This window comes from Amblyomma americanum, chromosome 5, assembly GCF_052857255.1.
Source record: "Amblyomma americanum isolate KBUSLIRL-KWMA chromosome 5, ASM5285725v1, whole genome shotgun sequence".
Taxonomy (NCBI): domain Eukaryota; kingdom Metazoa; phylum Arthropoda; class Arachnida; order Ixodida; family Ixodidae; genus Amblyomma; species Amblyomma americanum.
The window spans coordinates 134,117,098-134,144,882 of record NC_135501.1 but is presented as its reverse complement, the minus strand read 5'-3'; the positions used below and the strand labels follow the sequence as shown (position 1 = coordinate 134,144,882).

The 27,785-nt window shown below is 44.3% G+C and overlaps 2 long non-coding RNA genes across 5 annotated transcripts in view; both read right to left on the bottom strand.

The window, feature by feature from the left end:
* Nucleotides 1–725: 725 nt before the first annotated feature.
* LOC144132694 (uncharacterized) overlaps nucleotides 726–27,785 on the bottom strand; it is a 288,454-nt gene continuing 261,394 nt past the window's right edge. For all 4 annotated transcript variants that reach the window (XR_013314903.1, XR_013314905.1, XR_013314904.1 and 1 more), the window contains one exon: nucleotides 726–1,032. This is a non-coding gene — a long non-coding RNA (uncharacterized LOC144132694). The remainder of the gene's footprint in view (nucleotides 1,033–27,785) is intronic.
* On the bottom strand, nucleotides 6,903–11,106 carry LOC144135047 (uncharacterized). The gene is made up of 3 exons (XR_013315356.1): nucleotides 11,028–11,106; nucleotides 9,777–9,853; nucleotides 6,903–7,133 (listed from the first exon to the last, which is right to left on the bottom strand). It is a non-coding gene; the product is annotated as an uncharacterized LOC144135047 (long non-coding RNA).

Sequence of the window (27,785 nt, the reverse complement as noted above, 5' to 3'; positions counted from 1 at the left end):
TGTGCTCTGGACCTTTTTGCTGTGCCTGGGGCGTTCTTGCGTCGCTCCCGTCTTGGATCACGTAGCAATATCATGAAATCACAGTTGATCATACTGTCCAGGTAAATAAAGCACGCAAATTAGGGAGTCTGGAGGTGTGTTGTGATTAATTTTTGTCTTCAAGAGCAATAAGGAATATTGTTAATTTGTAGGACAATAAATGAGCATGATAATTAGTGCTGAAAATTGGTAAAGACCAAGAATTACGCTGCCGTGCTTTGTGCAAGACATTCGAAATTACCGTAGTGATTTTTAATGTTACACTGCACGGAGAACGTGGCGGCTGCCGAACCAACTAGAATAGTTTATGGAGGTCTCATGGGTTTGGCAGAGGACTTAAGAGAACTGCGGTGTGCAGGTTCTTTATCTTAGTTTTGTGCTCTCCGGAACTGAAAGAAAGGTTCAACCATTGCTTAGAAGCCGTTACGCTTTTTCCTACTTCTTCCGTATTAGGCCAATGTTTCTGTAGTGTTTATGCATTCCGCCTGCTAGAATTGCCTAAATTTACTTGTTTAGCGGCGTCATGCTAATTGCGATTTTCTTCGGATGAAAGAGGCTTTTATCATCATCCCTCTACTTACGACGTGTATCAGCAAATGACCAGCCGTAGCGAAGATCCGACAACCCAAAACAGAACTTAAAGACAATCTTTATTCAACAAGATTATTCATATTGCGTAGCGTAATGGCATTCTCTTGGAATAATAAGTGGCATACTTTTCAATGCTGATATTGATTTTAAGGGCCAATGCAGCAACGCATGCATTTTATTACGATATAGCATTCTCTAGTCCGAGGCGAAATTTTAAGAGTTCCCCGCACTATACACAAAAGGAATGAGGCCGGGAATCTTCAGTGCGTCTTCAAAGAGGCGAAGTACCGCAGCGACACTTGCAAGAGGCGAAAGCCTCGGTATAGCACTGCAACGCTTGAGGAGCATGGCATGCGGATGAGAAGGATTTGCGCACGTAATCGCAAGGATCTTGGTCTTCCACTGCAAGTAAATACAAAGATAAGTGCCTAGTGAAGCTTTTAACTAGGAAATGGGCACCTACCTTGTAGCGTGCAACAAAATTGCATAAGTAGAAGATTTTAACCGCAAGAACAAAGAAACGCAGAGCAAGGTTTTCTGTATCAGGTCCGGTCCTTAAAGATGTTAAGATTTTTTTAGCGATAAAATTTTTAGAGCTGGGTCAAGGTAGCTGAACTCATTGATTTCATGTACTCCGGTCAGCTGCCTGGTGACCAGGACTACAGATATAGCACATTCTTCATAGCACTGGGTCTAGCTTCCCTGTGCCGGCGCGCTATGAAAGCACCCACACGGCGCAAAAATCCGCCAATAGAACTAAAAAAAACACAATCTCCCCACTAGGAAGAACGAAGGAACCGCAAAAAGAGCGAAGCGCTAACAGCATTCCCTATGGCCTACATCTCTCAGTTACCTCATGGTTTCCTTTCTTCGCACAGGAAGGTTTTAATCGCATTAACCAGGAAAACAAATATAAAAATTCATACTCTGAACAAGGATACATTATAGCTAATTCTTGATAACCAATAGTAGCGCTCTTATGGTGTGAAACAGCCATAAAAAATACGTCATTTAATGGCTATTCCTTTGTTGCTGCTCGGCAGCGCGATTAGCGGTGAGAAATGTATAAAAAACAGATAATACAGTAGATTTGGCTCACCGCACAAGCAGCGACATTTTTCCGCCGTTAGGTAGCATCCAACTTTGGCCCAGGTCTGCAGTACAGCCCAGGGCACACCGGGTCAGCTAGAATGGCGACACAGAGACAAAAAGCTCCGGTAACTAGTTTTCACAGTCTTTTAAGCACTCTATACTCGATTTCACGGTTGAAAGTGATTGTGCTATGAAAGAAAGATAACAAATCGTCTGTTTGCGCAATCGAATGAGATGCAGAGAGGAGTCAAAGAAAACAGTGGTGGCAGATATGTTAGGATGAGCAGGTGGCATACTAAGAAGTCTGCAGGGATGGATGGTGAACAGTTTGTGCCGGACAAAGTCATCTGAACGTGCCGAACGTGCCTTTCAGCAGCACCGCATTTGTTAGATTGTTGATTATGTTTATCCGATCGCGAGTACCTGTTGACAAACAGAGGTTAACCTAGTTTACTAAGAAAAACACAACTAAGATGAATATAGTCAGGGCACTGGTGGCAGAATAATCAAACTTGTGCCGTCTTCTTTCATGTGAATGTCCCATTTGTGCAATCCATCGTTATGCTACAATGAACCAACTTGCCTAACAACGCGTCATGCAGAATAATCAAAGCTAATTGAGGAAAATGGACTTTGGACTGCGTTATTGATTCAAGAACATATAAGCCAAAAACAAGGTAGAATTTATAAAAGCGGCATAAAACAAAACATTACTGCCTGAACCTTTTCCGGGAAAGAGGACATCCACCCTAACATAACACCCTGACTTCGTTTTAATGGGTGGCAGGAATAGCAAGGCCACCCAAAGAAACCTCCAGCAAGGTATAATATAGAAATTGTCTACAAAATAGCCCTATCTTGAGGGACTTCTTTTTTAGACAGAACCCACGAATGGTGCGTTCCGGAGTGGTCGAAATAGCAAGGCCGGAAATCAGAAGTTATAAACTGCGCCCGTCCAAAATTCATGCTTACCTCTAGCCACTTGAGCCAGGAGGACGTATACCAGGACAGCAACGGCAAGAAACTTCATCGTTTCACTGCCGAGAGAAATGACATTCAACAAAGCAATTTTCAAATGCAGAATGAAATGACGAAACTGTTTGGTCAAATGAAATAAATAAAGGGATGCGACGCAACAACCTTACGAGATAGGGTATTTAATACTGTTGTATTCCGCAGGAATCACCCAGAAAATAATTACCATCTGAGCAGCTTTACTTTTTAGGATGCCAGTCAATACGTGGTGGATGACTTGCTGCGGTACTTTTGCGGCGAAACTTGCACAGAAGTATATAAATCACGTTATATTTGATTGCGGTGATATTTCCTTACAGTCAAATTTCACATTGGCCGCCACCGTACGGGAGGAAGATTTCCTTACGTATATACTGTTGATTTGATGCAAGCATGGAGACTGTATGAGAGCGTTAGTGAAAGATTGAGGCAGCATATTATGGCACTCGAAAAATGCATACCGCTAGTCGCAGAGCTTCGAACTAGCAGCACCCACCATGTAAGTCATTAGGTACAACTGCATAAAAATTGGTTAGAACACAAGGTTCGCCTCTAGAAACTTAGTGTTAATTACGTGGAAGGCATGAAGCCTGTCGACTGCGCCTTTCAAGGCAAAAAGAAAAATGTAAACAGACAATCCTCAGTCTGTAGTTTTTCGTGTACATTCACAAGTCAATTCTTTTTAACTGCCCTAAACATCCGCTGTTCAATGGGGGGGGGGGGGGGGAGGGGGAGACATCACAACTTAAGATTACAAGGATACTAATCCCTGCCAGACGAGCTCATGTTTGGCTACTAGATGGCTCAAGAATCGCCGTTTATACGCCGTTCGATTCATATGCCTAAAGAAGTCATACTCAGTCCGGAACTGGCCTGAAGATTCCGAGAGAATTTAAAGAGCGAGTAGATATAAGTTCACTACATTGTCTAGTTTGAAAGACCTGAGTAATAAACCTTGAAAAATATTCGTCACCAAACTTGCATATCTATACATATATTTACGTGCCTGACAGTATCTGTAACATTCCCCCGATTGTTGAAAGATTCGATTAACCCTCTAAAGACCTGCAAATTGTCTTCGCAACGTCACTGCAGGCATTTCTGGTTCAGTTAACAGTCGTCAATAAAAATCAACATTCTGAGATTTTTTTTTAATAAAACGCAGGCCGATGTTGGTTAGAGCGGACGGAATGTTAACTAGAGGCATTTAAAGACCAGCTGCGTAATCTGTAGGGATCGTGGTTATTTGCGCTGATATCATTACTTAGAGTGCAGGGAGAGCATTTACCTTTTGTGAGACTCTGTGGTCAGCAACTAGAGAGCAGCACCATAAATTGGTCGCAAAATGTAGAGTGAAGTAGAAGTACGGTGCGCGTTTCTCGGCAGGTAGAGCAGTTGTCAGCGCGCCGAGGTGAAGCACCCACCGGAAGAAGTCCCCTCAATACGCAGCCGCCGCTTAATATTCCGCCGTTGTCGGTCCTGGTGCAATAGGAGGAAAGTTTTTCCTCTGGACCTTTTTAAAGTGACAATAGCATATAAGTTGCGAGGTGAATTGCCTAATGGTTTTGCATTGGACTGGGAGGTGCAATTCGTAAATATTATCAACCTTTCCTTGTAAAAAAGCCCGCAAGCATTTGTGAGGGCCCTTCATAGAGTCTCACACATGGAGAGGTTAAAAAGCGCTGGCGAAGGTGTTTGTGAATATTTGGTTACCATAAAATTTCATTCAGCCATGCCGAAAGAGATGTTCGCGGGCTTTATCACCTGGTAATGATGCACCTTGCTGGAGAATGGGAGAGTAGAATTAAAATGCTTCGTAAAGTTGGGGTCGACTGAAATGGGGGCACAAAAATACATGCATTTTTATTTTTCACGAAATGATGGTCCAGAATACAGATACTCATAGGTGGTAATACCTGTACAAGTTAGACGTTGCTGGGAGTAACTTCCCATCAGAGACCTTAGGATCAGTTATGAGTGGTTATGGTAGTTTCAAGTGAATATAAAAAGAACAATAATTTTCTTTTTGTTTCTTTAAAGACTGCAGCCAGATAAGCAAAGAAGAAAGGATGACGAATCCACCTTCCTTATCCGCGTGTAGAAGACTGAGGTTGTTCTGTTCGAAGTTGGCAATCAAGGGTCTTAGGTCTTCACGCCCCTTGTTGCTTGCCCCTGTCTTCTCCAGGCATCCAATTCCTTCCGACACACAGTGGTTCCTCTCTTCTGGTGCGGCCTCCTGGCGATTCTGTGCACAGCTTCTTGAAGCCCTTGTTTCTGTGCTCGTTGTTCCAGGTTGAACTTCGGGCCCATCTTCAGAATGTCATCCAAGGCTGGCGGAACGGAGGCGCCGTTCAAGTAGGTGACCAGTGTGACAGTCGCATCCTTCTAGGATTTTTCGAGCAAACCTCGCCGGAGCTCGTTCCAGTACACCTCGATGAGTATGGCAGAGCGGCGATGACGCTCTCTTAGCTTCTTGGAAGTGATTCCCTACTGCCAGGGGATTTCGCATGGGCTGTAAAAAGTATCCCTAAACATTGGCCTGAAATTAGTGCTTTCTGCCCCCCAAAGCTTTTGCAGTCATTGCGTCCGCATCGCCAGCTCCAAGCGATAACCTGCCTGCAAAGCAAAGCACCAAACGAAGTTTACGAAGTTTGCATTGGGGTAGTTATATTCTATCCCGACTTCTTGTGAAAAAATTTACATTGGGCAGACGGTGCAGTGCTTGAACGAGTGGCTCAGGGAACATGGCAGAACGCTGCGTTTTGGTACAGGGAGCAACCTGGCCGTACATGTCAAGGAGTGCCAAAACTGGTCAGCTTTGCTTAACAGCACTACCATTATCGGCCGCGGTAAGTCTAGGTACGAGCGCGAACTGTTAGAAGCGTTTCTAATAAAAAAATAACGAACGTGTTCGCATCAGCGACCCGTCTGTTTTTCTCAATGACAAAAAGTGGCGCTTTTTTATCTGTTTTGTAATGACGTCCGGACTTTGATGATTGTGGCATGTATGTGCGCTTGCGTAAGTAGTGGCTTTAAATACGTGGCGGAACCAATAATAAATCAGTTGAAAGTTCGACGACTGTCTGTGTGTGTGTTCTCGTGGTCCTGTGTCTTTTCTCGCTAGTTTTTTTCTCTTGAACATGAGTAGTGATCGATTGTGGTGATAGCATTGTGGTCTCGCGTAGTGGCCAGCAAAGCTGGTTTGTTCGCGCCGTGATAGTTCGAAACTCAGTAGTGGTGACGGCATTCAGGAAGACACAGAAAAGCGCTTCTAAAAAACTTTATTAGGCACACCTGAGGAGCCGAAAAAGAACGGAACGACTCGTTGGCGGAGCGGCAAACAAGCGCGGATGGCAATGGTAAAACTGAATGGCTTCATCTTGGCCACGTTCAATTTAAAACTGGCAGAAAACTTTCGATGTAAGGTACCGAAAGCACCTACAACAACCTCAAAAAATGTGGATGCAGTTGCGCGCGGACGGGATCAGTCGAGATAAATTTGGTCGCACCTCGCGTCAGAAACAAAATGACAGCTGCGGGCCGGCGGCTTTGAGCGTTAATGAACAAACAGTAATAAGATTCGCGGCAATATTTATTCTTGTTCTCCGGTATCACAAAGGCTTCAGACAAACATCGGCATTTTCAGGTTTGCTAGTGAGACAGTGCTTTTTCACTTAAAGGACGCATTTTACACAAATGTAGCGTCTTGTGGTAGAATGCTGCGCTAGGCATATTCACCCATGTGTCCACCTAGAGCGCTGACCATAGGTTAATTTTTAGCTGCTTTAAACCTTGGCGTTTCAAGAACATAAGTTTATACTAAGAAAACTCTCACACCTTTGGCACAACAAAGTCCATCCTCTCAAGAAAATCTCATATGTCCACTAATTCTGAGGGCTGATTGTTTCCATATTTGCTTATCTGGCTCTATTCATTAAAAAAAAATAAATGAATGCACATGAAGCCGCTGGCTTGATCAACCTGCTTGTGACATCATTTACCAGCGCATGGGTTGCCAAAATAAAGTGGGGACGCCGAAAGAAGTCAGTGAACGGCAGTTCTTATTCAAATGAATTGTCCTCACTGCATGCTGTCTTTAACAGTGATAAAGAAAATTGGGTAGGGCGAGAAGAGGGGCAAGGTGTTTAGTGATGATACTGAATTTTACTGTGCCTGCAACAGCCGAAGTGTGTTGTACGATAGAGTACTGCAAAAGTGTGAGCAGTTCAGTCCGAGTTTAACCGCCGGAAAGAGAGCCAAGGCTTCTCCGCGACATTAAAAAGGTTAATAATTGCAACGACACAGGCACACATCATTCAACAGAGAGCAGTCCAGTTCTTTAGGAGCAGGGCAGGTGCTCAAGAGATCCTCCCGAATAGGTTCACAGGGATATCTCTCTGCAAGCAAAGAAAAATATGTGTTGGTTAGAGCTTACGCTCTGCAACATGAAAGTTATTTTTCAGTTTTAGAAACTCAGAATTAAGGAGCATATATTCATTTACGATCGTAAAAGAACTAAACTGCACTGAAAGAAGGCAGATAAATACTATTGAGGCTAAGAATGAGTGTTCGGCATGAAGGGCGTACTTGCTTTTCTGCATTGCAACTGACTCTGCAATTCAGGTCCAGTTACTATATGCGGGAGGAGGAGAGGGGGGCGTGGCAATCGAAACTTTTTGTTATTTATGTAAGAAATATTACCACATATGGCACAGATGTGAAACTTTTATGCTGATTTAAGGAATGTGTTTTATAATGAGATAGCTGGTTTAGCTACTGAAAAATTACAGTGAACACCTTCGTAAAGTCATCCTTGGGCCATTAAATATTTAGGTGCAAGTGACATAATTTTTGACGTCTACGATGAGAATATTTTGTTCTGCGCAGAAAATTGTTTAGGCCATTTTTTAGATGTCCCATACTCAAAGATACGCAGCTAAACCCCGATATGCGTGTTTGCATGAAAACGAGTGCTCCAAAAAATATCGAAAATTATTACTCGTCTGCAGAGAAACGTTTACAGATTTGTTGCACAACTAAATGTGTTAGGAATAATTGAAAAAAATAACGCAATCAGTATACTTGGGTTAGTTACTAAATATCGCAGCGATCCTACACAAAAGGTAATGGTGAGCGAATTAACAACAAAGTTTATTCCCTCGTTTGCCTGTTTTGTCGCATCGTATGCTTTCGCTTTTGGTCAGAAAAAAACGACATGTGAACCAGCGGAAGCTCATGTTCTTAAGATTTCTCTTCTTAACCATGATACTTGGGTGATTTTACCTCGTCGTTGGAAATCCGAGGAATTCAGGATGAGCCGGGATCATCAGAAGCTAGATGCGCTCACAATTTTCGATGATGACAGATAAAAAAATGAAATTTTACAAATTTGTACAGCATATTTGGCTATAATTTTTCTTCATGAGACGGAGATTACGACCCTGCGATGATAAAAAATTGTGTTCAGATATCGATAATTGTGACCAAACTTGCCATTCGGCGCGTTCCCTCTTACCAGCTACACTGGCCTTTTGTGCGCAAGCCGCAAGGCAATACCTCGGCCTCATCGCTAGAGATAACACTTTCTCGAGAAGCATGCTGCACCCTTTGAATCCATCGCATTAAAGTAAAAAAAAAGGTTTTAAGACCACAGCAAAAGGTCTGTGCATGAAATACAAAATTGAATACCCCTCCAAATGTGTCATTGAAGGCTCAGTAGCTAGCTGGCAAAATGAATGTTGAAAACAGCGTTGGTTTTTAATTGATCTCTTCTGCATATCGGTGACAAACTTTTTATGTTTTAAATCACGATGCCTTAAAAATATGTGAAGATTTCAGAATTTCTTCCTTAAGACTCAGGTCTCCTCAATACCAATCACTGGGTGCAATGAATGCTACCTCCATTGAGCATCGCGGCGGCCATAGAAAACTGCTTTCCCAACGACGATCACTAGCCTGCTCCTTAGCAGAAATTTTCTTTCCAAAAGAAGGAATGAGAACTGTGACATTTCCCTCACTGCAGTGGCAGATATAAACGCTTTCCGTTAGGAATGAACCGCGCTTGGAATTCGGTCCGGAGGGTATAATAGGGTACTGCGGAAAGCTAGAGACATGATAAGAAGATACAAGTCGTCCTCTATAGCTGACAGGGAGTTTTCAAAGCGCCTATGTGTAATAACATACGCAAATCACCCAAGAGTGACTTGCAGTAGTATTATCGAAACACCAACTAGAAAAAAGAGAGTCTAGGTTGTGCCCACAATTTTATTCATCCGTAACCAAACCGCCGGGCACTGTCTTTATCTAGCCCTCTTCTCATTTTCAGTTACCTATCGCACAGGAACTGATTTGTCCTTAGTATTGATCCCCCAACCTGTCAATGTTTTTCATTTCGAAAAATGTCTTTGAGCATCTATAACTCGCCGTATGTATCTTGGCCAGTGCCCTGCAGTGGAGAAGTGCTCCATTTGGCCTTCAGGTCAACATCATTTGGGAATAATGCTCAAGCAGTCTGGGCCCATTGGGATATGAAGTTCGTTCCTTAACATTTATGCCGCTTAGTAGAAAAAAATGGTTTATGAGGAAAGGAAGTGGCAAAGTATCTGTCGGACATCACGGCAGGCGCCTGAACCGCTCCTTAAGGGAAGGGATAAACGAAGGAGTGAGCAAATAAAAAAAGGAAGAAGGGGGTGCTGTAGTATAGAGCTCCGCGGTAATATCGACCACCTGGAATTCTGAGACTGACACCGGACAGCAAATGGGCGCCTTAATCCGTTTTGTCTTCATCGATACCCGGTCGCCGTGGCCGGGTTCGTACCCCGGGTACCCCGGATTAGTAGCTGAGCGTCCTAACCACTGATTCATCGCAGCGGGTGCTCTTGGGGATATATTAAGAAATCTCGACGAGAGGCGCCACAGTATTGCGGACATTCTCGTATCAGGATATGCACACAAGCAGGACCAGCGGATGACATCCAAAGGGGACGTCGAAGTACGAAACAGGGAGGAGGAAAGAAATAATGTCGTCTATGCCCACATACCTGTTTTAGCACTTGATTGAGCTTCAGATAGGCAGGCAAACATCAAGGTACCAAAGACGAACAGTTTCATCGCAGCGCTGGTGCATTAAAAAAAAAGAGTTAAAACAAAGGCTTTTCAACGCCAGATACAAGCGTGAAGTCAGTGCGGATAAATCGTTGGTGGCAACAAAGGTAATGCGTTTTTGCGATTGGTGCTGCATAACGGGCGGCAAAAACGTATGTGAGGCTCTTGCAGACTGGTCCCAGAAAAAAAAGATTACGTTCTACGACGTGCTACGCTTAAACCACCCCAAAACAAGCGCGATCCACTGTCTCCTTTACACGCATACGCACCGAATGTTCTGAGTACACATAACTGTATAGTCTGTTGCCTGCTTCTACGCGTTGCGTTTGTGTAATCCAGTTGTTGCTTCCGAACACTTACAAGGTGACATCTAAAATCCGCTGCGGTGTATTTTTTTTACCAAGGTTATTTCAAGAAAAATGTGGGGGTTAAATGGATTCCTCCAGTAGTAATTTCGAAGGGAGCAGTACTTGCGTTTCTGATTTGTTAATAATATTTACTATAGACAGTTGCACTGCGGCGTTTTTCAACGACGACCCGGACGCAAGCAAATTGCAAATCGCTGATTTGGTTACATTGCAATTTCTTCACACCTTAGTATCGCTGCTGCGGTGAACGCTGGTCGATTGCGAAACTATCTGGCGACACATCTATGTAGATAATCTATTCGCATGAAGCGTGCATTAACATTGAATGAAAGATTCACAAAATAAGTAAGCAATATCTAGTGAGCGACAAAGAAAAACAGCATCAACTAAGGAGTAGCTACTGTGGAAGAATAACTACCTGTGGAATAGAAATTAAACACTGGCACATCAGCGGCAGAAAACACAAAGAAGGGTGCCAAGTAGAAATGCAGAACTGAACGTGGGACGGACGCGTCCTCTTTGTTGAGGAAACAGATTTAATAATCACCATATAAAGCGACATTTGTACTTCTACTGTTTTTCACAGCTCATCGTATTTCACGAACGACTGCGTTTTTAGTCCCCCCAAGCGCCATGCTGTACAGGGCTGCAACACGACACCAGTGGTTGCAGTACGACTTAAGCGTTGCCAACTTTTCAGGTACCTCGTTGATCATTAAAAAGCTTCACGAATTGTTAGTGCTCCGATAATTACCTAGAGTGAGAGTTGCCTTAGTATTTAATGCTTTAGTGGTAAGACATAGGAAAAGGAGCACTTACGTCATGAGCTCAACACCGTAGTTTTCGCAAGAGGTATTCTATGCACTGGCAGCCTTTCGAAAAAAGAAAAGTATCTTTCTTTACACAGCCTAGGGCTTTTTTGCGTAAAGCATATAGCGTAAGTGAGAACACAACATTTGCGCAGCCGCGCGTGACCTAATTCAACAATGGGAGGAAATTCGCAGGTGCAGCACAGCTGACGACTGGAAGAATTGATAGTGATTCACATTAAAACAAGCGAGTATACACAGCAGAGACAAAGGAAAGAAATCAAGACAGAGGCTGGGGATGCCTCGGTCCTGCCTCTTGGCTGGTTTCAAGAAGAATCACTGACTCAGACACACTAAAAAGCAGCGGTAAAGCTTCGTTTTTATTGCACATTATCGCCAAATTTTATTTTCAGGCACACTTTCGGTAGAGCGGACTTCAGCCATGGAGATAGAGGGTTGGGGCGTGCAGGTGAAAGGTGCACTCAGATATACTTTCTGAATTTCGATCATCTGTTCAATTTGTCATGCTTAATAGGCCTTACTTACGATTGTTTTTTTTTTCTGAGGGGGGGGGGGGGGGAAGGGGGACATTGGAATGCATTTTTTACAGCAATAGATGGAGCATGACCGCGAGGTTTTCTCCATGCCGACAGGAATCTTAATGTACGGCCAATTCATTAATCCGCAGAATGAAATGCACCTGAAAATGTGTAGGGTTTGCACCTCCAGTCTTGTGATCTTCGTATGCAACTATTCACTGTCTCACAACCGGTTTTGTCGAGATGTTAGTGTGCACTAACGTACATCTTCCAATTATCTTACTGCTCTCAGGGCTTCTTTACTCACTGAAGTGGATTAATTGTAAGCTCTACTATTCCATTTGAGCAAGGCGATGATTGTGCGCACGAACCACCGAATTCTCGATATAAACATCAAGTCCGTACTAAACAAAGCAAATTAAACTTACATAATTACCAGACAGTTTGACAGATAACGAGTAGCAGCCCCCGGAAGATCGTTAGAATACACACATTTATAAACGCAGCCATAACTGGTTTAAACATATATCTCTACCGCCATAAACCGAAGATCTGAAAAGATGAAACCTCTTATTTCTCGAATCAAGTGCTCTTATGCCCATAAAATGTCGAATTAGATTTTTATTCGGCGTTGAAAAACGCATAAATGCGTCTGAACCTACATTCTAGCGTGAAATTTCCGTATTTGTGCATCACTATTGTGGCCGCAGCCAGCCTCCGCGCCAACAATCATACTGAAGCAGAGGGCGCCGCCACCGTCTTGGCACGCATACATGATGCACAAGTTTTCAACATCACGGAAGTTGCACCAACTTCCAAGCTGCGTACCGTCAATATAAAAAAGCATTATCGCACCAACCGCCCCAAGCTTACCCAAGATATTATGCTTACTTGGGTTTGTGGGCATGCTTCGATCCCCGGTAATGAGCGCGTTCATGCGCTTGCTGGACAACTATTCTTCAGGACTTTGAAAGATCAGGCGCCCAACCCTACGCACGAAGCTTCGCGGGCTCTACTCACATGCCACCGAATGACCACTCATTAAAAAAACAGCAGCTTCACTCTGTTACCAACTCGCCGTTCACTAGATTCAAAATGACACTAATGCGGCAACTAATGCCAAACTGCTGCATCTCACCGTACCATCTTTAACGCTACCACCCTACTTTGACCCTCCCACTTTGGTCAACAAGTGGGGCTGTCAAGGCCACCCTCATACACTACTTGTGGGAACGTCCCCAACTCATGGTAGTTGCGCTTATTAAATGCGCCTCGGCGCATATTCGATTCAGCTTCTGGGACGCTCCTCCGAGCTTACACGACTTTATGCAGGGATTCATCCACAAAAAGCACGGATTCTTCACTAGCGAGTCATCTAGTGCATGCGCATTAAATGTGTGAGCTTGACAAATAGACAACTTGCACGCTTTACACCTTCAGATTTCTGGTTTACAGCGACTGCAGAATTGGTTACGTTTCTGTGGTCACTAGGCTGAAGATTTCAGTCGCATATAAAGGGCGAGTGCACAGCTATTTAACTGATGCAGTTACCTCTCCTTTCCCTTCAGCGAGTTTATGAGCTTCGAGATAATGGCAAAGCGCCATGCGGGTTATCTGTGCGGCAATACACGCTCAAGCACACTTTAAGAGTGGTCACTGTGATCATATTGTGTAATCGCTCTGCGCACGACGCAGATAATGTCACTCTTCAACACTCTCAATCACATAACCTGCATCACCATATATGATAGCCTAGGTGGAAGTTTCGTGTGAGAAGCAAGCAATCAAAAGCAGCTTGAACTCAAATGGCGCTACCGTAGTGCCACAGTAAACATGGTGTGTGGCTGCTGACCCGACAGTCATCGGTTTGATCCCGGCCTTGGTAGTCTCATTTCTATCGAGGCAAATTCTAGGCGACCATGTTCTGCGCAATGGCAGTTTGCGTAAAGACCCCAGGCTGTCAATAGTATCTGGATCCACCGAATACGGCGTCCTTCAAAGAATGACTGGCATAAAGACTATACCCTATACACATAAACTTTAATTGAAATGAAGAGCTAGCGTCTCATTTCTATCCACATTCTTGACATTTTATTGTCATCTGTTAATCATTGTTTCAAACACGACATGAACAATTGTATCGCTCGAAAAAAAAAAACGCTCGCATGCCGTGAATACAAGTCCACAACTGCATGCGGGAAAACTGAAGATTTTATTCATTCTCTCATTGCACCAGAAACGCACCAAGAACCTTCTCTATAGAGATCGACGGCTTCGGGCATCTTCTGAGCTTCAGGAATTGGCAACGACTTCAGGAAGAAGATGCTGAAAGTAATGAAGGTGAAAGAAATAAAAAGTGCGTAACAGATTAGGGACGACAAGGTTGTTTCATTCTCCCAAAATTTGATGACTATTTTTGTTTGAGGGTTTAATGTCCCAAAGCGACTTAGGCATTGAGAGACGCCGAAGTGAAGGGCTCCGTAAATTTCGACCACCTGGGTATCTTTAACGTGCAATGACATCGGACAGTACTCGGGCCTCTAGCATTTCGCCTACATTGAAATTCGATCTCCGCGACCGCGATCGAAGCGGCGTTTTCCGGCTCAGCAGCCGATCAACATAATAACTTAGCCACCGCGGTGCCTGAAGAGTATATTATGGGGTTTGAAAATGGTTACAGGGTTTGACAGAATTTAGAGAACGCAAACTGTTCGTTTTTTAACTACTGCACTTATTAAGTTACTGCTGAAAAAAGGGCCGGAAATAGGAATTTCTGACTCCAAATGGAAGAAGTTTCGTTTATGGCATGAAACATAACGCGTAATTTTTTTGTGCCTTCATATCCCCTAGTGCTGCTTATAAAAAAAAATACCTAGGGATAAAGCAAAATGATTCCGGACTTGTTAATAATATGTGAGGGAACGAAAAAAAAGTTCCAATATTGAGATCCAGCGTATACACTTCTGGCAACGCTCAGCACGAAATAATGGCCAATAAAGAAGCATGCCGGTAAATTCGAGTGCTAGATTGGTTCATGACTGCGAAGAATGCATGCCGTGAGCGCGCAGTCTAGAGGAAACAGTTGGTTAATCTCCAAGTAACCGTGCTGTGCGCGCACGATTAGGCCGCATTGCTACGATCGTTTGTTTTCTCGAGCCTCTTTGGACTATACTGAACGTAAAATACCGCATGAATTCTGTTCTCTAAGTGAGCCAAATAGGACTCGGAATATACACTCATAAACAACCTGCGTAATAAAACATCCCATGGACACCCTTAAAAAAGGGAGGAACACTCAAGTACAGGGCTTATTGACACGCACAACGTAACCATTGACGTGATCTGCCAGAATAGAAGTATGGATATCGATAAAGTGTGCGTAAAGAAGACAGAATTATAAGAATCGAAGAAGCGCTATGGGCGAAAACAAAGGTGAGCAGCAGTTACAAATAAAACACGAAACTCGGTCTTTCTGCATTAAGCTATAATATATGTAAAGCGTGGTTCCTATGGGTATATAATCAAGCCAGGAAATATCTATTTTTTAAAACTAATTAAAGAGGGCCAGGGAAGTATGCATTCGCAAACACGAAAGTACGAATGTCGAGCTGCAGGTTGAAAAATAGAAAGTATGCTCTATGTGTCTTTAAATTTCATTCGTGCTTGAAATCAGACTGGATTACGCGCCCTAGAAACCTAGCATGACATGCAAAACACGAAGGGCTGCACACGGGTTTCAAACACAAACTAAACACTCAAAGATTCAGTTCATGTTTAGCTGGGGCCGGCGCGCTGGCTCAGTGGTTATGGCGCTCGGCTGCTGGCCCGAAAAACGCGGGTTCCATCCCGGCCGCGGTGGTCGAATTCCGATGGAGGCGAAATTCTAGAGGCTCGAGTGGTGCACCACGTTAGTGCGCGTTAATGAACCAGAGGTGCTCGAAATTTCAGGAGCCCTCCACTACAGCGTCCCTCATAGCCTCAGTCGCTCTGGGACGTTAAACCCCCATAAACCATAAACCAAACCAGTTCGTGTCGCACTAAGGAACCTACCGCAGGCGCAGTTGCAAGGGACGGCGTCATCAGCAGCACAGAGCAATCCTTGTTCAGTGTGGCACTTGGGTCCAAAGTTCTCGCGCAAGAAATCACAGGGACTGTTGCTGTTCACTGGAAGGTAAAACAAAGATAGGTGGTGTGTGAAGCTTCCAATAAGACAACTGTCACGTGTCAGCGAGCTACGATATCATAAGAATTAGCCTTTTCTGCACATATAAATAAGCTTAGTTATGAGCAGTACCGCATGGTCATAAATTGCTAGCATAGCAGGGATAAAATGGGGCGCGGTATAAATATAAAAATCAAGCTGCTGCGTGCCAGCTCCGACGCTAAAAGACATCGTTCGCAGGTATTCTTTTAACGGCGTAATTTTTGCCTCTGGATGAAAGTACTCCAGCCCCTTTAGCTCACTCAATTCAGTCAGGTGCCTGTACACCAGAACCATAGGCAGCTCACGAGTGCGAAGCACTGAGACTGGCCTCCGCGAAGTGTCCAATGGGGTCCTAAAATCACCCGTCTCGCGTTGCAAACGTTGCGCAGATTATTTGAAAGAAAAACCGTGCATAAACGGCATTGTACGGAAATCCTCTAATCCATGTAGAAAGGAGAACGCTTTGCGGGTTTCTTGCGCTATTCATATATCTACATCGGCGAGACTGGTGATTTTAATAGACGCCCAAAAGAACATTGTAATGACGTTAAAACAAAAAAGTGAACTCTAATGCTATCGCCGAACACTCCGTATCAACTGGCCACGATATTGACTGGGGTAGGGCACACGTGCTGGCAACTGAAAAGAATCTGTACCGTCGCCTTCACCTCGAATCATTATTCATTCAAACGACTAATCGCACCCTCAATCGCAACACTGGAAATCTAACTCCTGTATACGCACGCTCCCTGCGCCCTCTTTTCAAACGTATTTAATCCAGATGCACTTTCTAATCCTTCTCATTGTGAACAAGGCTCCCGTACGGGAGCCGAAACGTCATTTTGTTTTTTGTTTTCTGTTTTTTTACTTTTGGTCGGCGTCCTCCTTTTAAGCTTTATTATGATCGTCCCCGACCAGACGAGTTTTCGTCCAACTCTCGACTTTATTCATATATCTGACTGCCTCTTCCTCCACTCCTAATCAGTGAGACATTCCTCACAAGAGGGCAAAAACAAAATACCGTACAAGCTTCTGCTATCACACTTTGCGCATTAATGCTAGTCCTTAATTGATATAGGGTAATTTTAGCCCTAGCAAGCATTGGAAGGATAACACCATTGTAAGCGCCTATATTATCCTCCTACTAAGCAAGTGGAGTTGTAGCGCTGAACACGGCATCTTAAGTGAATGTGGCATTTCCCTCACCACAAAAGCACTCGCATCCATCTGGTGTAAGGTAGCAACCAGGCTTGGACCCAGGTTGGCAGCTCAGGTCGGGACAAAACGGACCTTCTAAAAAGGAAGCAGATAGAAAGGAAACGTCGCTTGTACTTTTCGCTTCGTACTCACCGGCTTGTATTGGATCAGGACTGCCTTCAACACAGATAGGTTAGCCAACGTTATTGGCAGGACACCACCAAGAGAAACAATGCCTGAGCTTTGGCAGCGATCTTATCTTATGCTGGCGCATGCAAAGTGCCCCAGAACGTAAAATTGCTTTGTAAAACAGGTTGGAAAGCGCACAGGATATGGTTAATTGGATGGACAAGGGGGAAGCCTGTGCTCTGTAGTGGACGTAGTTAGCCTGATGATGGCATTGAATTCTGACACAGTATATAATGCATACAGTTTACATAGGCAGCGTAACAGTATCAACGAGGGAGTTTGCTGACCAAGCACCCAAACAGAAGCTGCGGGTGTTATTTTATGGCCGGGCCAGAATAGGCTAGAATAAAAGCATAAATGATGTCATTTACCCCTGTACTGTATCCACGCTTACCTTCGGCCACTGCCGCGAGGATGGCGCACACCAGGAAACCAAGTACAAGGACCTTCATTGTGGTGCTGAAATTAAAATTGTTTCTATAATGTGCTTCTATAATACATATACATGTGAGGCCCGTTTTGTGTAATTAAAAATCAAAAGAACGTTATCGTAATTCAATGCCACCAAATGAAACACGCAAACACCTGGGAGGTGCTTACAGAATCGCGCCATAAATATTGGCGAAATAAAAAATATTTTCTTTTTAGAGTACCAGATTGGAATTGACCGACATGTTTCCTTGGAACCTTTTCCCACTACTGTCGGGCAAAAAAGTAAAACTTTTTTTGTTTGTGAAGTTTGCTCGCAGGCCAATTTCTGTGCCCATCCCAAATGATATTGTCAATGTTCTTGTATGATTAAGTGATAATTTAGAATCTATGGGTAAAAATATAAAAGATGGCCGCCGCCTTGTGAGCGAAGAAATAGATGTGCCTTTGGCTTGAGAACCCTGAACTTGGAAGCGCACCCATGAATACAGAACAACGCTTGCACGTGCAAGTGGTGCAAAACTCAAGGGGGTTGGGGGGGGGGGTCACAAATGTAAATTTAGTGCGAACGGTATCTAGCGTACGGTAGCTCAATTCTGTCTTGCAACACCAAAAGGCAAGCGTGATAAAATACTTCAGCGTTTGCTGTTAATCTATCCTGTTATATTCTAGGAATGGTAGTATTTAGCAGCCCAAAGGCAGCGCCTGAGCAGTTCAACCAAAAAAATACCCTTTTACCACTACTGGAGCCTGGCAACAACTACGTATATGGCACATTGATCAGAGCATAGTCTTCACGATTGTTGTGTTCTTGTTAACGATATAATATATACATTTCTGTTATCTCGTCAAGTGGATTGATGGTTCTGAGCCCCTTTTAAAAAGGCGAGTGGGCAAATTGGCAATGAAACACTTGTGGGAGTAACTCCCTTGCACCGTTACCTCTACAGAAACCGAACGCACTGCAAGGGTATGCAAAAGAAAATAAAGGCTAAGTCCGCTCCTTTCGTTATAGCGCGAGTATCAAACAACTCCGTTCATGCGCGGCACTTGCATCAGCAACGTGTCAAATTTCTTTGACCCTAGTGAATACGAAGGCCGGAGCCTGTTACTATTTTTGATTGCGAAGTTCTGGATAAAGTTTATAGTTTACGCCCCTTGATGCAGAAAGATCCAGATACCATATTAAAAAGATCTCTCATAGGACAATGTTTTTGTGAAGAATGATGGCTTGTGGAGATTTTGTTGTCTTCTCTCGCCGCTTGCAAATAAGACGGAGGCAACAATACGCGGCCTTCTAAACCACTTCGAGAGAAGAATTAGACGCCTCCTTGCCTTGGGCAGCCTCGAGGCGGAAAGCATTGGCGTAGATTAGCGCTTCTGCTCCGGTCGTGACTGAGATTGACCGCAGCAAACTTCTGCCATGTGTTCTACGTCTCGTTATGCCCGTCGCTGCGCCTTCCGTCGCTTGATTCAAACGACATCCAGATATATAAAGGCAAGGCACACAAACTTTTGGATTAGATCGCGCGACTGCAGCGTTACTATTACGGTAGTCTAAGTGAACATCCGCACGTGAACACGAAGCGATGTTCACTCGCCGGCTCACGGGACAAAATTTATTTACAGGGCTATTTCACTCAACGCGGCCTTTAGCGCGGTGGTGAGCATGGTGGAATCCCTTATGTGCCGAGCTTATCTATATGCCAAAATATACCCTTCTCGTGAGACATAACTTAGGAACGGATGCTAAAATGTTCGAAGGAGGTATCCGCAACATGACAGGGCAGTACAAAACCCTAGCACTGGCAGTAGAGGTGCTCCCAAAGACTAACATGCATAACTGGAGGCACAACAGTCGGACCGGAAGACTCGAAAAATAAACACAAACAAAAAATAAACACAGTTTCAAATGCTTACGTTAGAGAGAGCTCATCAGCCGTCTGCCATGTTTTACGCCCGAATATTTAAGAATCCGAAGTTTGTGCTGCTTTTCACTCTAATGTTCAGTTATATTGCAATAAACAATGTTCTTTTAAAGACAACATATCACTGCGTACTTTCACACGAGTGATGATCACCCGTGCCGATCTCACTTTCTCTGAACGTGAACAAAGAAGAGGGGCCATTGTACACATTGAATGGAAATTATACTCTTCATCAACCGGGTGGTCCTTGCACCATTGGGCCGGAACAATACGAGTCAGCTCATCAGGCTAAATTGCACAAAAAGAGGGAAGCGCATTTAAATGGCGAGTGGGCAAGAATTCCAAAGCACTCACGGATAGGATTGAAACCACACAGTTGGATCAAGCAGTACCCGGCGCTCTGGCTTGTGATGCGAAGAATTAGACGAGCTTAAGTACTTCCCTCTTTTATAGCGAAAATCTCTTCAAAGAAAATAAGCTGAAATCTAATAGCTACGTCTTCTCGCCAATAGCCTATGGTCAGCAATGGGTCAAATTTCGCTGGCCCGGAAGCACGTGCCCGGCGCTGTTTACCGCAATATTTTCCTCAGAGCTTGAAACTGAACTGTTTAATACTGTTGTTGCGTAAGTAAGATAAAGATATCATCAAAATGTGATACGTAGCAAGTATTTGGGCTTTCTATAAACGAGTAGGGCAAGGAAGGAGAGTGCGTGTTTCATGTGGTCCTAGAATGTCCCATCGAACCCTTCTAAGGAAATTATAATTTTTTTCAAAATATATTAAGCTGATAACAATAGAGGGATTATGAGACAGGGTGTAATGATGGGTTCAGGGATTGATTTAAACTCCAGAAATTTATAAATTTGCGCAAAATGAAAATGCGAGAGCTTCAAATGAATTTTCCCCCTCAAATTGTGCTCTTCGAAGTCGGAATAATTCCGAAGTTTTGCATTGAACATCGAAACGTTATATATATAAATAAATATATATATATATATATATATATATATATATATATATATAGAGAGAGAGAGAGAGAGAAGTGGTAGAGGAAATGCAGGGAGGTTAAACAATAAAATGTTCCGGTTGGCTACCCTGCACTGGGGAGAGGAATGAGGGGTGCGTGAAAGAATAAGTAGAAAAATGAGTTCCGTAGCAAGCACGACAGGCAATGACACAAGCACTCTAAGCAACACACCGCCGCAGCTGTGGCCTGCACACATTGAGGGCTGCCGACTGCTGCGACCTGAGCGGAACAGATCGAGGGCTCTCGATCACATGGCAGCGCCGACGTTTCAGTGTCAAGAAAGGCTGTTTGTTGTTGCGGCTGATAGTGTTGATGAAAACGTAAGCATCGGACTCCTTCTCGGAAGGATGAGGCCGGAGGATGTATTGTGCTAGCTATTGGGCAGCCGCAAGGACTGGATTGAACAAATCCATCATCTGCAGTGCATTCTATGCAGCTGGCATGTGCATGCTGCAAAGCAGCACATGCATGGCATTCACGATTGGCTTCAGTATTGCAATCATTTGCTCGTCTGCGACCTGGTCCGGTTTCTGACCTACTACCCGACCAGGAGTAGGCCCAACACACTGGGTGCGCAGTGCTAGGGAGAGTGCTGGATGCTTCGGGAGCGATGGCCGAATCACTTGTCGGTCCCGGTCTTGGATCGGAGTTGTGACTTCTGCTTTATTAGCAGCGGGCTCGGGACTCTGAGTACGCAATACCTGCTTGGTGACTGCGGGTGTGTGTAGCTCAGGCAGGGATGGCCAAGGCCCGTTGCGACAACCGTCTTCGCCTTGCCAGTCATATTGCTCCCAATCCTTAAAGTATAGTATGCGGAGGGGAAGAGAAGTTGCGGAGATTCTTGGACGATCCTTTCCAATGCTGGCTACGGTTTTAGAAGGTCTGTGACGAGGGCGACGAAATCGTCGCACCTTAGCGGCAGCTTCTCTGTGTGTGTAATTGTCTCTTGTTATTTGAGTATTGCCATTTCTCTGTTCAGGCGAGGACAATCTTTTGAGGCAGCGTCATGAGGGCCGCGGCTATTGGCACACGTAAGGACTGTTGCCCGGCAAGAATCGCCGCTGTGTGGCTACGTACACGGTGGGCACATGATGGGGAAATTGCACACACTACTCACGTGTCCTGTCCTCATGCATTTCCGGCACTGGAGAGGCTTCGGACGAAAGGCCTAACTGCATGCCGAAAGTGCCCAACCTTCACGTACGTTGGAATGCAGTCCCCTTGGAAGGTTAACGTGGTGCACTTTGTCCTTCCAAGACGCTGAACTTGCAGTATGGCTACACCGTCGGTAGCTGGCTGAATCAAGATGGGCAGATCAGAGTCGCGGATGGCTACGTCGACGTCGTAAATGACGCCTGCCGTAGTGCCACTGCCTAGAAGGACATAGGAACGAACGCTGATGCCGCCGAGCGTTTCTGATGTTGCTCAAATTCTCAAGCGTGTTCCGGTCCATGGCATCAATGGCGACGACATTCCTAAAGCGATTCACCCTTACATCTTTAAACACTCCCGGGACGCGAGCCTCCAGGAACGCAGACGTGGCTTGCCTATTGATGTGGTTGAGATTGTCGGTGGGTCATAGCAACTGTGACAATCCAGGGAGCCCAATCGACCGCTTTTACAGTCTACTGTTAACGTGTATTATATGTTTAAGAACACACAGATCGAAAATACAGAAAGGATATAGGAACGGTGTCTCAACCTGCTGACTTTGTTCAATTGACCAAGAATTCGTTAACAGTTCTAGTGTATGAATGAATGAATGAATACACCTCCTCAGGTATATGAACTCAAGGTGCATGTGTCTAGGTATGTGTCAGGACTTTGTTTTTACTTTTGCTCGCATTGCACAAGTTGGTGCAGCACATACTCCCACCAGGGGGAATCCGCAGCTGCTGGAGCTTGCGCACTAGCCATTCTGAAGCTACTTTGCCTTACATGGAAATTCTTCTATGAGGTCCTAGGATATCGTTCAGTATCTATTTAACCTCTTTCGCCCCACGTTGACGACGATAAGAATAAGGGCGGCCATGTTGCTCTACGCGCAACAAACCTCGACCATAGTATAGCGCTCCCAAGTCCTGGTCCTTTTCTAGTGTCTGGGAGAGCGGTTGGATGAGAGCGCACCTACTTCCAAGTCATTTGAGCTGATTGCTCATCTCAAAGAGGAAACTATTCAACAGGCTCATGCATAATTCAATCAACAGCTCTGTGTATGTGAAAGCTGTCAAATTGGGGAAAAGTAATATAACTAGAAGTCAAATACGTGTAGCCTATCTCGATCGCTACAGAAGATATAATGGAACTCAATCAACAAAGGGAACCGCTTGAATACAAGACGAAATGCTACGTTTTCCCAAAGAAATTCTGTGGTTGCTTGTTCCTCCTGTCGCACCGTGCTTTTCTCAAGCACTGCGAATCGGCTATTTGTTATAACATGGCCTACCCCTTGTACTTCCGAGTCAAATGCCAAGCTTCCACTGTGGAGATGAACCGATCTGTGGCGCAACAGATGCAAGAGCAATAAACTGTTTTGATGTCTGGCATTTCTTCCCTATCGTAACCTTGTATCCACAAACAAGGTATCACTTATTCTGGCTTCAGGGGTACTGGAGGAGTTCTGCCAATTAAGGCTGAACCGCTTTTTAAAAACCCTCCATGTCTTTACCTACTACCCTCTAGAAATAAGAAATAATGTAAAGTATTTGCTTTTTTTTGTATATGTGCGAAACATCGTTCACGTATTTTTGCGAGGACGGTAGAAAGTCGTATTCCTTGGCAGCAGGCACCCTAGTTGGCAGCAAAAACACTCATATGACCCAAAAGTCACTGAACCCCTAATTCCACTCTCGGGGTGAAAGAAACATCTACAACAGACAGTTGCTGAGTGTGTTCATCACGGCGAAACCTAACACGTGTGCTTGTATGCCACAACATGTCCGTGTGTGGTCTCTGGTTTTTTGAGAAACCTAGAAAATTTACACACTGCAATTACGCACATACACGAAGCCCAAAACAATCGCATGTTTAATGATTTTAAGCAGTTAACGTGTTTTTAACTGCACTCTTAAAAATTGAAACTGAAAATAGTGGGACATTTGGTCGTATCAGTAATTCGCGTCCTTGTTTTTCTTCCTTTCTCCTTTACATCATTTTCCGTCGCTGCCTTCGTTCCTTCCTTCTCGGCTAGCTTCAGCTGCCCTCACTCAGTGTTGTTGTTGTCCTCATACTATGCCACTCATTGAGCCAATTTCCGCGGTTCTTCCTTGCCTGTCAAGAAAGGAGCGGTTAGTGAGTGGGATCTTTGGTTGGCCTCAAGTAAAGATGGCGCATGCCCACTACGGTGAAGTGGCCAAGACACAAGCGGTGAATGTTTGGAAACAGGAGCGTTTCGAAAGGAAAAAAAAAGAGTTGTAATAGGATATACGCGGACAGAGTGGACGACGCAACGACAGGGGTCCTGTTAACTGAGAGATCAAAGGCGGGCAATGGCTTTATGTGCAAATACGAATACAACGCATGTAATGTCTCATGGTGATCATGTCACCAGGCACATTTCCACAATTCTTCTTCTCCTTATTCACCTCAGTAAATATGGCATTCTCTTACTTATTTTCTTCCTCCTTGCTCGGTCAACAAAATGGCTTATACATGCAAATGCTACAAAAAGAATAAATTCTCAAGTGTAGTTTCGAACATGTGTTTCAGATTAAAACGTTTTTATTTCCCAAGAAGAAAACAATAAGCCTGAGGAAAACTGGCGAAGAGTATGGGTTAAATTTTCGGGGTCTTGAGCTTGTAGTCTGATACGTCGACTGATAGGGTAATCTCATATAATAAGCACTTGGTGGACAAGCTGCACCACGAAAAAATATGCAGGAATATTTACGCTCCGCTTTTAGTGTATGCAGCGATAGCGTTAATAGGTTAATGACTATATGTGCGAAATTTTTCATTCTCGACTTCATATTCATAGATCCATGGGAGTCCTCATACTATCCCTGGCGCAGGGGTGCAGCGCTTAAGAGATGCAACACTGCCCTGCGATGGGAGGTGCTGCCGCCGGTGGTGCTTGTACAACCTTTGCTCTTAAAGAGCAAACTCTCGCAACCAATCATCAATTTGACTGCCACCTGGCGCGGTGAGCTGTCTGGTCACAATCCGATGGGTAGGTTTTGATTACGTCATAAGGTCACGTGACTTTGGTGACCCATCTAAGGTGCTTTTCCGGGAATTTATCTATCACAACGCGAATGAGGACACACCGGATTTTCCGCGGAACGGTAGCCTTAACGCTGTCTCGTAAGAAGTGCCTTTTGCCGTTATAAACGGCCCACTAGGACAGCCTCCGCTCGCTTCTCCTAGGCTTCATGCTCACACCGGCGGATATTAATTTATGAGTGAAGCCTTGGAACCGTAAGAAATTACACTGTAGACTGCCTCTGAAGACACCGAGTAGACGGCGTATTTATTCATGAGCACAGGGGAAAAAATTTTACATAGATCATATTCCATAACCGCTCTCCAAGTGTGTTAACGTGACAGCCTCAAGCGCCCCGTGTTGCCGAAAAGTCGGTATCATTATTGGCCGTGAGAAAAAAATGGATAAATAAGTTCACAGAAAAGCAGCCTCGTGGGCACGTCGGCCGCCTAGGTCACTTGAACTTTTCACGTGATTACAACGTGCCCACCCTGGTACGTGCGAGTTAGATAATTTGTCGCGTTTGGTTCATTGCGAGTAGCGACGGGGCTCTCAAGAACGACACTGCTGGCAGCACCTTCCATCGCAGGGCAGTGGCTCATTGCTTAATCGGTTCATCTCCACGCCGAGACAAGTATGAGTATTCCCAGGTATCTGTGAATGTAAACTAGGCGATGACCAATTATCGCTATCACGCCATACCCTTAAGGTGGAGCTTAAGTGTCCTCTGCTCTTTTATTTTACTACTTAACTTGCTTATTGGTTACACGATTTTTTTCAAAATCTGTACAAGAAAAAAGATTCGGATATGTTTTTTAAGATGGCTGTCTTCTAAGAGGCATGCTTTCTCCATAAAATCCTTCCACTTCGGGGAAACACTGAGCTACAAATATGAAGCGATTTTATTCTCGTTTAGTTTTTATGTTCGAATATGGTACGTATCCTGCCCCGCTAGAATGCGTGACCGGTAGGATATTTGGTTGAAAATTTTTGAAAGCATAGACGCAAGATTGTACATATTGTGCCACTGCAGCCAAAGGTGCCGAGAACCCATTATTACCCGAGTAATTTATTTTACCACATTCTTTACATGAAGCACGGAATCCAAATATGACACCTAATTCCCAGTGTATGAAGTGCGGTGTCCACCATTAAAGAACAAGTAAAGAGTTCTGCATGTCAACAAAGTACATTTCTTCGACAAAGCCACTTCATGTAATCTTTATTTAGCCGCAAATTTGTGATCAGGACCTTCGTGGTTCTTTTGTGGAGCTTTTGTGGTTGATTCCCTGTGCAAGGACTGAAGCTCTAAAAGGCTATGCGAAAATGTATCCACGACCGTGGATAGCGAAACAGAATATGTCTCCAAGGGCGTCAACTATTTCATTAGTTTCCTCTTTCTTGAAGCTTGATGTTGAGACGAGTCGTAGTTAAGGTGCGTGCGAGTCAATGCGGACGACAGTCTTTCATGAATGCAGTGTTGCTGAAGCCGTCACTGAGGACCTAGAAATGAAGAAAGCATGAAAAGGTTAGACAACGGTGAGAATATATGGCTGCATCTTTTAGCAGCTGGTGTGCGCGCGAATTGGAGGCGAAGTATTGTAGAAACACATAACACATGTCTGTATTGTCCCGGAGCAAACGTTCAGCCCACAGCAGGTTCAGAACCCGCTTTGCTTGAACAAAAACACCTCAGCGAAGAAGACAGCACAGAATACTGACAGATTCCGTGCACACACCCTCAAAATACAGCCACCAGATTTCGTACGTTTCGATGGTTGTAGCAATGCACTCAGTAGCATTGGAGCAAACCACCATTGTCCTTTTTACGTCGTCATGGTATCATAATTTTTCGCGAAGAGGTCCCACCAGCGCTATAGTTTATGCAAAGAGAGTATTATCTGCAGGAGGGAAAACAGCATGTGCGCCATTCTATCTACAGTAAACTAATGCACTCAAAGGTTATGCCGAAGATTCTCGACCATCGAGCAGCTCCATTGAGGCCGTGACTCAGCTTAGCAACGCGTAAACTTTAGCCGACTCGTGTGCATGTGAATGCCACATTCTTTCGCTATTTCTCGCTCTAAATTTATGACAAACGTGTATAGTTTATGCGTCTTGCGGCAAAAACGTGCCAAAATCTTAACAAAAACATAACGAATAGGAAACTTCCCGGTTGAGACGGAGAATGGTACCTTGCATGTGCGATGTGCGGCTAGATAACGAGCTTATGTTGTCATGAAAGGAAGAAATTTGCGTTCATCTATATGCTTGTACACGTGAAAGCTTAGGCTTTTAGAAAAAATGCCGTTCCTTCCGGCCGTTGGTTATGTGTTTTCCACATTGCACTTGAAACGTATAACAAAACCTAAATACGCAATTATATTTGCTTAGTTGGTCAGTTAAGAAGCATCTGATGGGGACAGCACTCTATCCGCGGATGCACTGAGCCATGGAAATAAGTGTTGTCTAGAAGTTAAGCTGGAAGTGTCTTGCCGTTGCAGACGGAGCTTCTATGGATTCCTTCCACCTTAATGACACCACTGCGTGCTTAGCTATTTTGCTTGTAATAAGCGATAAAGGTTGCGTACCGTAGCCGCATTGGAGCGAAGTACGGATTCCGTGAAAACATAAAGGAAATATCCTGTAGTTTTCGACCCCTATTAATCAGAAAAAAAATTACTGAGAGAGAGAGAGAGAGAGAGAGAGCCCATTTAAAGCGACGGTTAACGCTAGAATAGACAATTTAAAGCCGTATCCTCTCTTCCGCGGTGCAAGTACTTTGGTCCTATCACTTCCAACAGCTGGACACGGCATCTGCCTAACGCGGTGTAATTTTCCAGCGGCTTCTCGTTGCGAAAAACAAAACTCGTGCCCGGCGCTCAACTCTTGTGCTACCCCGTATTCGGTCGGCCGTATAGAAGACAGTTCAGAAACAAAACGTTCTGCCGTTTGGACCGCATAGCTCAAAGGACGTCGAGGTAACCGATACTTTTTCTGTTCATGTGAACGGCAGTTACGATAACATCGTTTCCTTTTTCTCATCATTAGGA